The sequence below is a fragment of the Paroedura picta genome, chromosome 1 (genome assembly GCF_049243985.1).
Source record: "Paroedura picta isolate Pp20150507F chromosome 1, Ppicta_v3.0, whole genome shotgun sequence".
Classification (NCBI taxonomy): Eukaryota; Metazoa; Chordata; class Lepidosauria; order Squamata; family Gekkonidae; genus Paroedura; species Paroedura picta.
This window is the reverse complement of record NC_135369.1, coordinates 6139215-6152515: the sequence shown is the minus strand read 5'-3', so window position 1 is coordinate 6152515 and position 13301 is coordinate 6139215. Positions and strand designations below refer to the sequence as shown.

The 13301-nt window shown below is 47.2% G+C and overlaps 1 protein-coding gene and 1 long non-coding RNA gene across 2 annotated transcripts in view; both read left to right on the top strand.

The window, feature by feature from the left end:
* The window catches only part of LOC143839502 (uncharacterized), a 266540-nt gene that overhangs the window by 90742 nt on the left and 162497 nt on the right, over nucleotides 1-13301 (top strand). The window lies entirely within an intron of this gene.
* Nucleotides 4074-12815, top strand: LOC143829628 (uncharacterized). Its single transcript, XR_013228203.1, has 3 exons — nucleotides 4074-4182; nucleotides 9600-9689; nucleotides 11731-12815. It is a non-coding gene; the product is annotated as an uncharacterized LOC143829628 (long non-coding RNA).

Here is a 13301-nt window from a genome sequence, read left to right as displayed (position 1 = left end):
TCTTCTTCTTCTTTGAATCATAGAGTTGGAAGGGACCTCCTGGGTCATCTAGTCCAGCCCCCTGCACTATGCAGGACACTCACAACCCTCTTGCTCATCCACTGTCACCTGCCACCCCCTTGAACCTTCACAGAATCAGCCTCTCCATCAGATGGCTATCCAGCCTCTGTTTAAACATCTCCAAAGATGGAGAACCCACCACCTCTCGACGAAGGCTATTCCTCTGAGAAACCACTCTGTCAGGAACTTCTTCTTCTTCTTCTTCTTCTTCTTCTTCTTCTTCTTCTTCTTCTTCTTCTTCTTCCTTTGGAGAACACAGATTCTTTTGAAGCAAGTCATAAATATAGAAGTTATACATAGATTTTTATACTGGCTCTTGTCCAGGGGTAGCCAAACGTTGGCTCTCCCGAAGTCCAGGAACTACAATTCCCATGAGCCCCTACCAGTTCCCATGAGCCCCTGCCACAATTTGGCGACCCCCGCTCTAATCCCCTACATGGTATTTTCCATTTTTGTGTGTCGCAATTGTACCATGTATCTTTTTAGTGTTACCTCCCCAGCTAGGCCTGTTTAATTAAAAGAGCCCCTCCACCAGGGGTGGAAATATGGAGCAGGCAAAGAAAGAGTCCCATCATGACTAATCACATAAAATCTCTAAACTTCTTCCGTGATCCCCCAACGAGTGACCCTCTAAACTCAGACTGCCAGTCCCACTGGAGAAATAGCAAGCACAGCTGTCGAATGCAGATGTAGCCCTCTTAAATATAGCCTCCTTAAATATAGCTCCAACGCCTCTCCCTCCATTGGACATGCTCAGTGTGTCGATGGCCTAAAGACAAAATACCTGGGCTTTTTCATAATGACGAGTTGTCATTTCCTTCCATGCCCTGGAAAGCTTTATCTTAGTTTCTGTTCATTAAGCCTTGACTAATGGGACATCAAGACAACGAATGTAATGACTGCCAAGGAATGACACACTATTCGGTTGACGCCGAAGACACTGAGCTGGTTCAAGTTTTTCTAGGCCTTGCCTCGATCCAAACCCATGAAATGAGAAGGACATAAGAACGTGAGGGAAGCCATCTTGGATCTGGCCAATGGCCCATCTAGTCCAACAATCTGTGTCACAATCCAGGTGCTGTCACAAGGTCCATCAGCAGGGCCGGAGGTCCAGAAGCCACAGTGGGAGGGCTTTGGGAGCTCTAGCCATGCTGGTGGACCTCTTGATAGCCTATGGGTCTGGAACACTGTGTGTGACGCAGAACATTGGATTGGAAGGGACGTTGGTCTGATCCAACATGGCTTCTCTCATGTTCTTGTATCTGAGGCTGTGATGCTTTGTCTTCTTCGTGTCTGGGGGGCAAGATTGGGAGGGCTTCAGGAGTTCTGGCCCTGCTGGTGGACCTCCTGATAGCCCATGAGTTTAGGACACTGTGTGTGACACAGGATGTTGGACTGGAAGGGCCATTAGCCTAATCCAACATGGCTTGTCTTATGTGTGGGGCAGTGTTACTCTGTCTTCTTGGTGCTTGGAGGGGAAGAACATGAGGGCTTCTGAAGTTCTAGCCCCACTGGTGGACCTCCTGATGCCCCCCCTAGGTTTTGGCACAGAGTGTTGGTCTGGAGGGGCCATTGTCCTGATCCAATAGAGTATTTTTCTGTTCTTCTGCCTGAGGTAGTGATACGCCGTCTTCCTGGTGCTTGGGGGCTAAGAATAGGATGGTTTCAGGAGTTCTAGTCCTGCTGGTGGACCTCCCGATAGCCCCTGGGTTTGGGACACTGTGTGTGACACAGGACGTTGGACTGGAAGGGCCATTAGCTTGATCCAACATGGCTTCTCTTACGTTCTTATGTCTGGGGCAGTGATGCTCTGTTTTCTGGGTGCCAGGGGGGCAAGAGTAGGAGGGCTTCTCGTCCTGCTGGTGGACCTACCAATGACTCCTGGCTTTTGGTTGACTTCATCACGGTCTTAGGGAGGTGCAGCCCAAAATAGCCAGTCTATTAATAGAGTCCAATGGCGCGTGGGTATCTAAAGGAGACGGTGTTGGCAGGCATTAGAGAACAGTGACAGGCATACGTTAATTCATGCAAATGACTCAGCAGATGGGAACAAACTAGCAAGAAGGTGTGTCCCTCGCCTGACTCCTGGTGCTTAATCACTAGGTCTGCAGCCCTCCAGGCCTGGCTTTTGAGACACGGTTCCAGAGGAATGTCGAATGAAGCAGACACTCCAGTTTTTGGAGTTGGACAGCTCAACTGGAACACTTAATCCCTCCTGACAGAAGCCAGTTAAATGCCAGACGCTTCATGTAACGCCGATGACCAAACGCTGACGGAGGAGGGCAGATGTGTAGGATGGCTATTTGAGAGGAAGGTTTGGCCCCCCCATGCACTGGGGTATTTTCCAGCCCTCTAGGGCCATCTATGGCCTACAGTACAGAACAGGCTGATGGACGAGATCAGGGGTAGTCAAACTGCGGCCCTCCAGATGTCCATGGACTACAATTCCCAGGAGCCCCTGCCAGCAAATGCTGGCAGGGGCTCCTGGGAATTGAAGTCCATGGACATCTGGAGGGCCGCAGTTTGACTACCCCTGGACTAGATGGATAGGAAATATAGAGGGCTCTTTGTTTCCCGCAGTAGGCCCTGGCTGAATACAGAAATGGTAAGGTGGTCACTCTATATGCCCCTACGTTGTAATGTTAGGATCCTTAATAATCAACAGATGTGAGGAGCCAGTTGGATGTGTGGCATGCCGAAAACAAATACATGCAATCTTGGGCTTGTCACAGCACTGATAAAGCTGTTCTGACCGAGCAGGAATATCAGGGCTCTCTCAGCCTCACCTCTCTCACAGGGTGTCTGTTGTGGGGAGAGGAAAGGGAAGGCGACTGGAAGCCGCTTTGAGACTCCTTCGGGTAGGGAAAAGTGGCATATAAGAGCCAACTCTTCTTCTCTTCAGTAATCTCAGGGCTCTCTCAGCCTCCCCTCCCTCACAGGGTGTCTGTTGCGGGGAGAGGAAAGGGAAGGCGAATGTAAGCCAGTTTGAGACTCTGGGTAGAGAAAAGTGGCATATAAGAACCAACTCTTCTTCTTCTTCTTCTTCTTCTTCTTCTTCTTCTTCCTCTTCTTCTTCGTCCTCTTCTTCTTCTTCCTCTTCTTCTTCCACTTCTTCTTCTTCTTCTTCAGCCTCACCTCCCTCACAGGGTGTTTGTTGTGAGGAGAGGGAGGAAAGGTTTCTGTCAGCCACACTGGGACTCCTTCAGGTCTTCTCCACTCTCATCTTCTTCCCTTGGAGAAAATAGCTTCTTTCAAGGATGAATTCTACAGGATTCGACCCCACAGAGGTCCCAGTTCTCCCCAAGCTCCATCCTCAAACCCCCAGGCATTCCCTACCCCATATCTGACAACCGTACCCCTCCCATCCCCTGCCCGTAGCCTGAGGGACCCAGAACTCCTAAATTTGGAGGATCTAGTTGACCAACTCTAATTACATGAATCAGGGCCGATTTGAGCAGGACCACGACATTCTGTGTCACGCCCAACCAATGGGTCAGATGAGATACTTGTCAAGAATCATCGAATCATGGAGTTGGAAGGGCCTCCAGGGTCATCTAGTCCAACCCCCTGCAGAATGCAGGAAACTCCCAACTACTTGCCTGTCCACAGTGACCCGAAATCCATGCCCAGATTCCCCCCTCCCCCCTAAAAAAGAACCAGACTCCTTTAGTCAGTCTGTCCTGGAAGAAATTCACTTCTTGATCCCAAAGTGGTGAGTGGGAAAGGTTTCAATTGAACTATGGTAAGGGCGGGGAGGGGAATCTATGCTCTTATTCCTGGATTTATTTGCCTTTTGAAAGGAATCTCTTGGTTTGCCGTGGCCACCGAACGCCCTCTGGGAATGAGACACGCCGCCCAAAAACGAACCCTTCTCAAGCCAGTGCATGCTGAATGTCCCTTGTGCGTCCCTTCAAATTAGCAAGGACCTCTCTGACAAACAGGAGCGCAAAGAGATGAGTAGCCGGGAAAGCATCTCCCTTCCTAACTGAGCATTTCCTTTCACCTCGAGGTGCCTCATTACTCGGCCGTATCCTGGACAACCCAGCCCTATAAAAAGCATCTCACGTAAATCTTCTTCAGTTCTGCTGTGGTCAGAAGCCACCGTTTCCCTGGAAGACATGGGTAAGTTTGGAATGCTTGCGACTCTTCCATTTCTCGCTTTTACAAAAATTGCTTCTGCTGTTGGCCCATCCTTCTGGGTGTGGCCCAGGGAAGTTCATCTGGCCCATCTGTTTTCAGAGCCGGCAATCAGCCGCTTTCTGTCTTGAGGAAATGCTTCCAGTGTGGCCTAAAATGCCATCACCTGGCTGTGTTGTTACCGCATGCGATTCTTTAATCCTTGTTCTAATTGCGTAGCAACAATTATACGGATTAGAGGTGAGAGTGGGGGTTTATTAGACTTTCAAGGAAAGATGAGGCTACAGACAGGGTGTGAGCCGGAGGAGGGAGAAGCCACAACATTGCAGAGACGAGGTTTGGATTATGGGATGGAAAAAGGCCGGGGGGAAATGGCAAGTCAGATTGTAGTGATGTATAGCCCAAGTGTGCTTGATATGGGAGAGGCGGTGGCTTGGGGGCAAAGCATCTGCTTGGCTTGGGGAAGGCCCCAGGTCCCATCCCTGGTATCTCCAGCTAAAAAGACCAGGTGGAAGATGCTATGAAAGACCTCTGCTTGAGACCCTAGAGACCAATGAAATCAAGAACCTCTGCTTGGTATGCAGAAGGTTCCAGGTTCCATCCCTGGTATCTCCAGCTAAAAAGACCAGGTAGAAGGTGCTATGAAAGACCTCTGCTTGAGACCCTAGAGACCCATGAAATCAAGAACCTCTGCTTGGTATGCAGAAGGTTCCAGGTTCCATCCCTGGTATCTCCAGTTAAAAAGACCAGGTAGAAGGTGCTATGAAAGACCTCTGCTTGAGACCCTAGAGACCCATGAAATCAAGAACCTCTTCTTGGTATGCAGAAGGTTCCAGGTTCCATCCCTGGTATCTCCAGTTAAAAAGACCAGGTAGAAGGTGCTATGAAAGACCTCTGATTGAGACCCTAGAGACCCATGAAATCAAGAGCCTCTGCTTGGTATGCAGAAGGTTCCAGGTTCCATCCCTGGTATCTCCAGCTAAAAAAGACCAGGTAGAAGGTGCTATGAAAGACTTCTGCTTGAGACCTTAGAGCAGGGGTAGTCAAACTGCAGCCCTCCAGATGTCCATGGACTACAATTCCCAGGAGCCCTTGCCAGCATTCGCTGGCGAATGCTGGCAATGGCTCCTGGGAATTGTAGTCCATGGACATCTGGAGGGCTGCAGTTTGACTACCCCTGCCCTAGTGACCCATGAAATCAAGAACCTCTGCTTGGTATGCAGAAGGTTCCAGGTTCCATCCCTGGTATCTCCAGCTAAAAAAGACCAGGTAGAAGGTGCTATGAAAGACCTCTGCTTGAGACCCTAGAGAGCTTCTTCCATTCTGAGTAGACAATACTGACCATGATGCTGAATCAGTATAAGGCAAATTCATGTAAAAACCACTTTGAAATGGGGACAGGGGAAGAAGAAGAAGAGGGTTCTCCCATAAGTATCACAGCCCCCCCCCCACTTGTTTCCCTTAATTCTACAGGGTCCCAATGTGTGGTTTTTTTAATCTTCAACCTGGTGTTCAAAACTGTGTATACCAGCCTTGCTCAACTTTTTTTTTATCATTGTGAAACGTCTGGAACATTTTTCAGGCTTATGTAAACCCCGAAAGTGGTGCAGTTGTGCAGAACATGACTGGGAAACGTAGCTTACATGCTCACACCAGGCTCCTCCTGTTCCCACCTCACAAGCCCATCATTGGCCATTGGGGAGTGGGGCACTGATGCATGGTCGTATCACCGAATAAATGTTTAACCATTTTTTAAAAATACATAGCAAATTAATTCCCACCCATTTGGGAAACCCTTCCAGGGCTCTCAAGAAACCCCAGGGTCTTGAAAATCCCTGGTGTTTATGAATTGATACTTCACTGAACAGTCCTTACTCCTTCTGTCTCTAAGGCAGTGGTTCCCAACCTTTTTATCACCGGGGACCACTCAACGCCTTTTACTGAGGCCCGGTGGGAGGGGGGGTAGTTTACTCCTCTACTCTCAGCCACTGCCCTAACACTCTCTGATCGCTATGGTCATGTTTAAGCATCCCTTCAAAATAAGATACAGACACGCCACAACAAGGAACATAAGGAACATTTTATTTTCATGGAAATTTTAACTCAAGACAATGACAAATCAATGGGAACCCTGAGCTGGTTTCTCTGCAACGAGATAGTCCCATCTGGGAGTGATGGGAGACAAGGACACCCGAAGTGTGTTGTAAAGGGCCGGAGGGGGATGAAGTAAAGGGGCGGGGGGGGGGGGAGAAGGCGTCCTTCGGGGCCCACCTCCAATTAGTCGATGGACCACATGTGGTCCGCAGCCCACAGGTTGGGGATCGCTACTCTCAGGTATTCGTGTCCTAAAATTCTGTTTCTGTGGTAGATCGTTTAGATCACTCGTTCTCAATGTGTGGGTCGGGTCCCCTTTGGGGGTCAAATGACCCTTTCACAGGGGTTGCAGCAAGGCGAGCAGCTTGGGACGGAGCCATTGTTATCGCTCCTCCCGCAGGTGCCACACAACAGCCTTGCAGGGTAGATCGAGAGAGAGCGTTCGTCTGTCTGGAGCAGCGGAATAGAGCGAAATCGGCATGGTGGGACAAGAGGCAGAACTGAACTGAGGAACCCCAGAAAAAAAAACCAATTCATATACAGTCATGAACAATGGATCTTCCTGCCATTGATGAGTTTCGGTTTAGTTTCTGTGAAAGAACGCTTGCATAATTTTATGGCCGGGGGTCACCACAACAGGAGGAACTGTATTCAAGGGTCGCGACATTAGGAAGGTGGAGAACCACTACTGTAGATGCTCAGGTAATATATGAGGACGAAAGGCAGAAATATACTTTCAAAGTAAGAAGGAGGGACCGTGGAGAGGGCAGAAGACTGGTGGGAGTATAATGAGCTGGTGGGAGGGACACTATAATGATCGGATGAAATGATATGACCTGAAAAGGGAAGTGAATGCCAGGACCTAGAAGAGAGAAGAAGATCCGGGGTATTTTTGTACCCTGCTTTTCACTGCCCAAAGAAATCTTGATGTGGCTTACAATCACCTGCCCTTCCTCTCCCCACAGCATATGTCCTATGAGGCAGGTGAGGCTGAGAGCGCTCTGACAGGACTGCTCAGTCAGAACAGCACTATCAGGACTATGACTAGCCCAAGGTTGCCCAGCTGGCTGCATGTGGAGGAGAAGTGGGGAATCAAACCCGGTTTGCCTCACCATGACTACAGCATGAGCAAGCAGCCAGTAAAGGGTGAGCCCAGCACCCAGCAGGCCTTGCGGGAGATATTCTTTGTCATCTTTGATTGCTGTGGTTCTTACTGTGGGTTTGAGGTCCATTCACAAAACCAAATTTGACTAACGCCAAGTGGGAGAAGGAGGTGCCCTTGCTCGCCCATGTATTAGAATGAGGGTGACCAATCTGTAGCTCTCCAGATTTAGTTAGTTAGTTAGTTAGTTAGTTAGTTAGTTAGTTAGTTAGTTAGTTAGTTAGTTAGTTAGTTAGTTAGTTAGTTAATGATCCCTTCTTCAAGGCCAGGGATCATTAGCCAGGAGGTGGTAGCAGAGCGGGCATGGACTCCAATTCCCATGAGCCCCTGCCCGGACATGCTATTAGGGGTTCATGGAAAATGTAGTTCGTGGACATCCTGAGAGCCAGAATGGGGGGGGGGGGAACAGACCTCTCCACTTCAGGTGGCTCCTGATGCCCACTGGTCAGGAGAGGAGAGCAGAGGCCCTGTCCCTTTCCCAGCAGTTTATTCCACGGAAATTTGTTTCCATTTGTGTGGGCAGCCATGTTGGTCTGAACAGCAGAGCAATGTTTGAGTCCAGTGGCGCATGAAATCTCCTTGGATAAAATTTTGCTGATCTTCACACTGTTATAATGGCCGATGTTCCCTGAACTAGCAGAGTGCTCAGGGCGAAGCTGCAGCCAGAGCCATGGGCGCCACTGTGTGTTTGCAGGTATGCAAGACATACAAGGAAGCAAACAGAGAGTAGTTCTTCCATCTAATACAGGGATTCTGTGAGAGCTCTCAAGGGGTCCCTCAACCTTTCACCAATAACCTTCCATAGAGTCATAGAATCATAGAATCCTAGAGTGGGAAGGGACCGCCTGGGTCATCCAGTCCAACCCCCTGCACTATGCAGGACACTTACAACCCTCTCACTCATAAAAGGAGGAGGCCAGTATTAGACTGGCCTGGTTCCCCAGAATGTTCCACCCTATGCCCAATTATCCATCCGCTCCCTTCTGCTCATCTGGTAGGCCTACATGGGAATAGTTTTTTTTTTTCTGAATCGCCATCATTGTGACTGAGTCATTGTTTTAATGGGGAATTTTAATGGGTTTTAATATACTGCATTTGTATTGAAATATTGTGAACCGCCGCGAGCCGGTTTCCGAGAGCGGCAGTCACACAAATAAATAAATAAATAAATAAATAAATAAATAAATAAATAAATAATTAAATAAATAATTAAATAGATGATGATGATGAGGAAGATGATAATAATAATAATAATAATAATAATAATAATAATATTAATAATATTAATAATATTAATAATAATAATAAGCTATTCTCGGCATTGCCATGAAAGCAGGGAACTGGCTGCCCCACTGACCTGAGAGTGGTGTTCTCGTGTGGTTACCAGGTTCGATTCTCCACTCCTCTCCATGAAGCCATTTGGGCGGCATTGGGCCCGTTCCTCTTAGAGCTGCTCTTGCAGAGCAGTCCTGTCAGAACACTTGCAGACCATTTCCACATTAGGAGTCATACCTTTTTTAGCCTTGCCTTCGATTTCCTTTGGATGCTGTGAGTCGACTCTAGGCTTTCCACATTTGGGCTTTCCTCCCCTCGTTTTCAAGCCGAAATGTGCAACATACTTCCTGCACTGAGTCCGATGGAGGCAGCCTCCCATCATGCTTTGCTCCCTTCCCCTTTTAGAAAAATGTGGGGGGGGGGAGGGTTGCAAAATGGTGCCTACTTGCACTTTTGATTTCATTGCACCCTTTCATCCCAGCATTCTCCATTTTGTTGTGCCCCTTAATCCCAACAATATATTTTAAAACCCTCTGAGTTGTAATATTGTAACATTATAATGCTACTGTATAAGACTGCATTGTAACATGATTACTGTTTTTTTATTAAGGCAAGTTTTTCCGAAGGGTGGGAGGGAGGGAGAACAGTGACAAGGAAAGGGGCGTTCCCAAATGATTCAAATTGGGTAGCCCTGATTGTGTAGCCCCCAATTAGACCCCAAATTCTTCTCCATGCCATCCTGTAATGTGTAATGTGGGACAAGGAACTTCATAGGAGAAGCCCCTGTGGTTTCCTAAGCAATTTTTATGCACTATAATTGTTACCCACCCTTTCTTTTAGGACTCTTCTAAAGGATATTGTTTCTTTCTAGCTTTACCTCCTGGTTCTGAGAATAATTTCCTCTTGTTCTACGAGCTCTGTGAACTTTCAGAGATCGACCCCAGCCCAGAAGATTTGATGGGTACGTCAAACATTATCACATGAGTCATGATTTGGCCTAAGAGTATGGAGTGAGCATCTTCTCCTGGTTCACCATAAGAACAGTGGCACAGGACCCAGTCAAGGAACCCTTTCATGCAACATCTTGTCTTGCACAGCAGTCAACCGGAGGAACCAAGACAGGCTACAAAACTCACATAGGCCTAGGCCTCCTCCTCTTTTGAACCCCCAGCCATCATTTCTTGACCGTTTCTGCTTCTGTACATAGAGTTTCCATAAAGGTTTTGCCCTAGAGCCACATGGCTTCTCTGGGCACTTTCCTTGCTTCTAGCATACTTGAAGAAAATATGGCACATGGAGCATGTATGCATTACTAGAGTTGCCACTCGCCCCAACTGATGTTGCCCACTGGCAGCATGGTGTTGTGGTTAGTACTGATGAGTTCCAATCTAGTGAGCCAGGTTCGATTCCCTGCTCCTCCATATGCATCCAGCTGGTTGACCTTGGGCTCATCACAGGCGTGATAGTGCTGTTCTCACAGAGCAGTGCTGTCAGAAGCTCTCTCGGACTCACCTACTCCACAGAGTGTCTGTTGTGAGGAGAGGTAGGGATGACAATTGTCAGCCTCTTTAAGACTCCTTTAGACAGTGAAATGTGGGGTATAAAACCCAACTCTTCTTCTTCTGCCACTCTGATTCAAAAAATAAAAGGGCCATCTGGGAACAATGTGACATCACTTCCAAGTAAACCTGGAAGTGAGCTCACTCCTAGAAATAAGCAAAAAATTCCCTCTCTATGGTTTACCATAGAGTTTCAGCCAGGTCCTAGAGAGGTATCACATAATTTGTCAGTTTACCCGGAAGTATCTTCAAGCTGTCGATTGAACTTTCTCATGGTCCCACCTTCTCAGTCTTCTCCTGGTTGCTAAACCTGACTTTCCAAGCCTATGCCTTGCCCAATTCCCACAGAACTGGGTACTTGCTGGAATAGCATACATTTCACATGCACTGTTAGTAGGATCCCCAGTTATTGTGAATATAACAGTTGTAGGGGGCTGATATACAGAGCCACCCCTCCCCACCTGCAGTACACCTTTCCTGCCCTTCCTATGTTCTTTATATCCAGTTCCCAAGGATATCTTCAGGTATCTTGGACTTGTTGGCTCTATAGACCAAGTCTATATTGGTCTGTTCTACTTCACACATAGAGTCATACACAGAGGAGGCTAAGAAATTCAAAAATATGGGAGGAGGGCAGATATCTGAAGAAGTAAGTAGTGACTCACAAAAGATCTTCCCCTGATGCAAATTTGGTTGGTCTTGAAGATGCTCCTGGACTCTGGCTCTTCTCTGCTGCTACAGACAGACTGACCCGGCCACCCGTCTTGATCTATCCCAAATGGGGTTAGTCTTGAAGGGGCTCCTGGACTCTTGCTTTTCTCTGCTGCTGCAGACAGACTAACCCACCCATTCTGATCTATCCCAAATGGGGTTAGTATTGAAAGGGCTCCTTGGCTCTGGCTCTTTCCTGCTGTCAAAGACAGACTAACCCAATCACCCATCTTGATCTGTCCCAAATTTGGTTCTCTTGCTCTTTTCTGCTGCTACAGAGAGACTAACACAGCCACCCAACTTGATCTAATTCCTGGGTGAGTCACGCAAACCATGTGATATCACCTGATGGTTGCTGTCAGGTCTGGCCTCCTTCAAAGGCCAAAACTGCCATGAAAAGGACCCCAGCTCCTTCCTCTGACTTCTACTGACAGAAACGAAAGTTTGAATGCTTACAATACTTTTGCAGTTGCCTAGCTACTTCTACAACTATCACTGAGACAATCCATTTCTTAAGAGTATTTGGTTTGTAAGAGTTAAGGCCCAAGGTTTTTTTTTCAGATTTCCCATCTTTCTTCATATCTGGGACATTTTTCAGGTTCTTGTCTGTTCATGACCCCAGTCTCTGGATTTAAGTATCCCCAGATTTGATACTAAGAACCACAGCCAAACGTATACACACCTTGCTGTCCTTTGCTGTTTCTGAAATCGGTTTGCTTTGTTTTTGTTCAGATTGAGACGATGTGATGGAACTGCAGGCCCCGCCACCTTCCCCCAACACTTGAAGCAAATTACGCTAATTGCCTGCACAACTCCTTCAGTGGAATCATGTCTGATGCCTTTCCTGAACCCGAATGCATCTGTACTTACGTGTGTGACTTCGTGTGCTACTATACGCAAGGATTAACGAATATATACATTGATGACTTCATAACCGACCTCGGATATATCTGAAAGCACTCCTAATTGTGTGAACTCACATCAAGAACCATGCGCATCGGTATCCATGGCACCGCACACAACTCCACCTGCCGATTCATGCACCAAAGCGTACAATCCTGCCTCTCCACCACCATGTCCGCTCCCATGTGATCTCACAAGTCAGGATTCCCTTTTCTCATTCCCCGTCACCTCACGTGACACTGTTTCTCCCAGGACATGCACTGTCACGAGTGTCATCTCATGCGCCATGACATACAACAATGGCTGCAGGGATGGAAAAGGCACGGCCACTTGCGTGCCCAAGGTAGTGAAAATTTGGGCTACAAAATGTGGAATCTGGAACACTGACACAAACACAGCTTGCCCAACCAAAGCTTATTTTTCTTGGAAAGATGCATCTTATGAGCCATGACTCTGGAGCATAATGCACTACTGCCCCCCCCCATCTGCATAATGCAAATCAAGGACAATTCACTGTAAGCGCCACAGCATGAAGTAAATTGTGTTTAGGATTGCAACTTCAATCCACCTTGATCTGGTCATTCCTTCTCCCACGGAATCCTTGGAAATGTAGTTTGGGGAGAAGGGTTATGAATTCCAAATAAGAATCACACATTTCACGCAAAGAATTCTCAACACCAGACCTAAGCATAGGATTTTTTTTTAAAGGGGAGGGGAGTACAACACATTCCAGATCTTTTGTGAAACTAAATTAGAGCTTTCTCGCTTTTTCTTGAATTTTTGAACTCTTTTTAAAATTATTTTTCTACCTTGTCCCATAGTTAATAGCCTTTTGTTGATTCAATACGTAGATTTTTGTCTTATTTCTTTATTTAATCTTTTCTTGGATATTCATCCCTTCTCTGTTTATTAGATATAAATGAGCATTGAATAAAAGCTATCTGTGTTTCACAGTGCCATCTTACTTTGGGAATTTTGCCTTCCATAGTCTGATTTGTTCAATGAACATTTGCTATCTAAGTTAGTAACTGGCATTAGGGTTGCCAGCTCTTTGGGGGTGGAGCCCGAAAAGGGCAGAATTTGGGGCGATGCCATGGCATTCACCCTCCAAAGCAGCTATTTGATTTACGGGAAATTATCTCTGTTGTCTGGAGATTGTGATTTCTGATGGTCCCCTGGAGGCTGGCATTGCAGGGTAGCCACATGCAGTAGTGGAGGCAGGGGCCCTCTGCTAACAGGTCCACTTGTCAATGGAGAGAAACTTACATTGAAAATGTTCCATATGATGTACAGCATGTCCATGTCACTGCTCCCATGACACAGAAGGGATGCCATCACATCTAGTGGCTGGTCAAACTGGTCAGTTTAAATATTCAGCAGCCATTTCAGAGCTTCCTTTC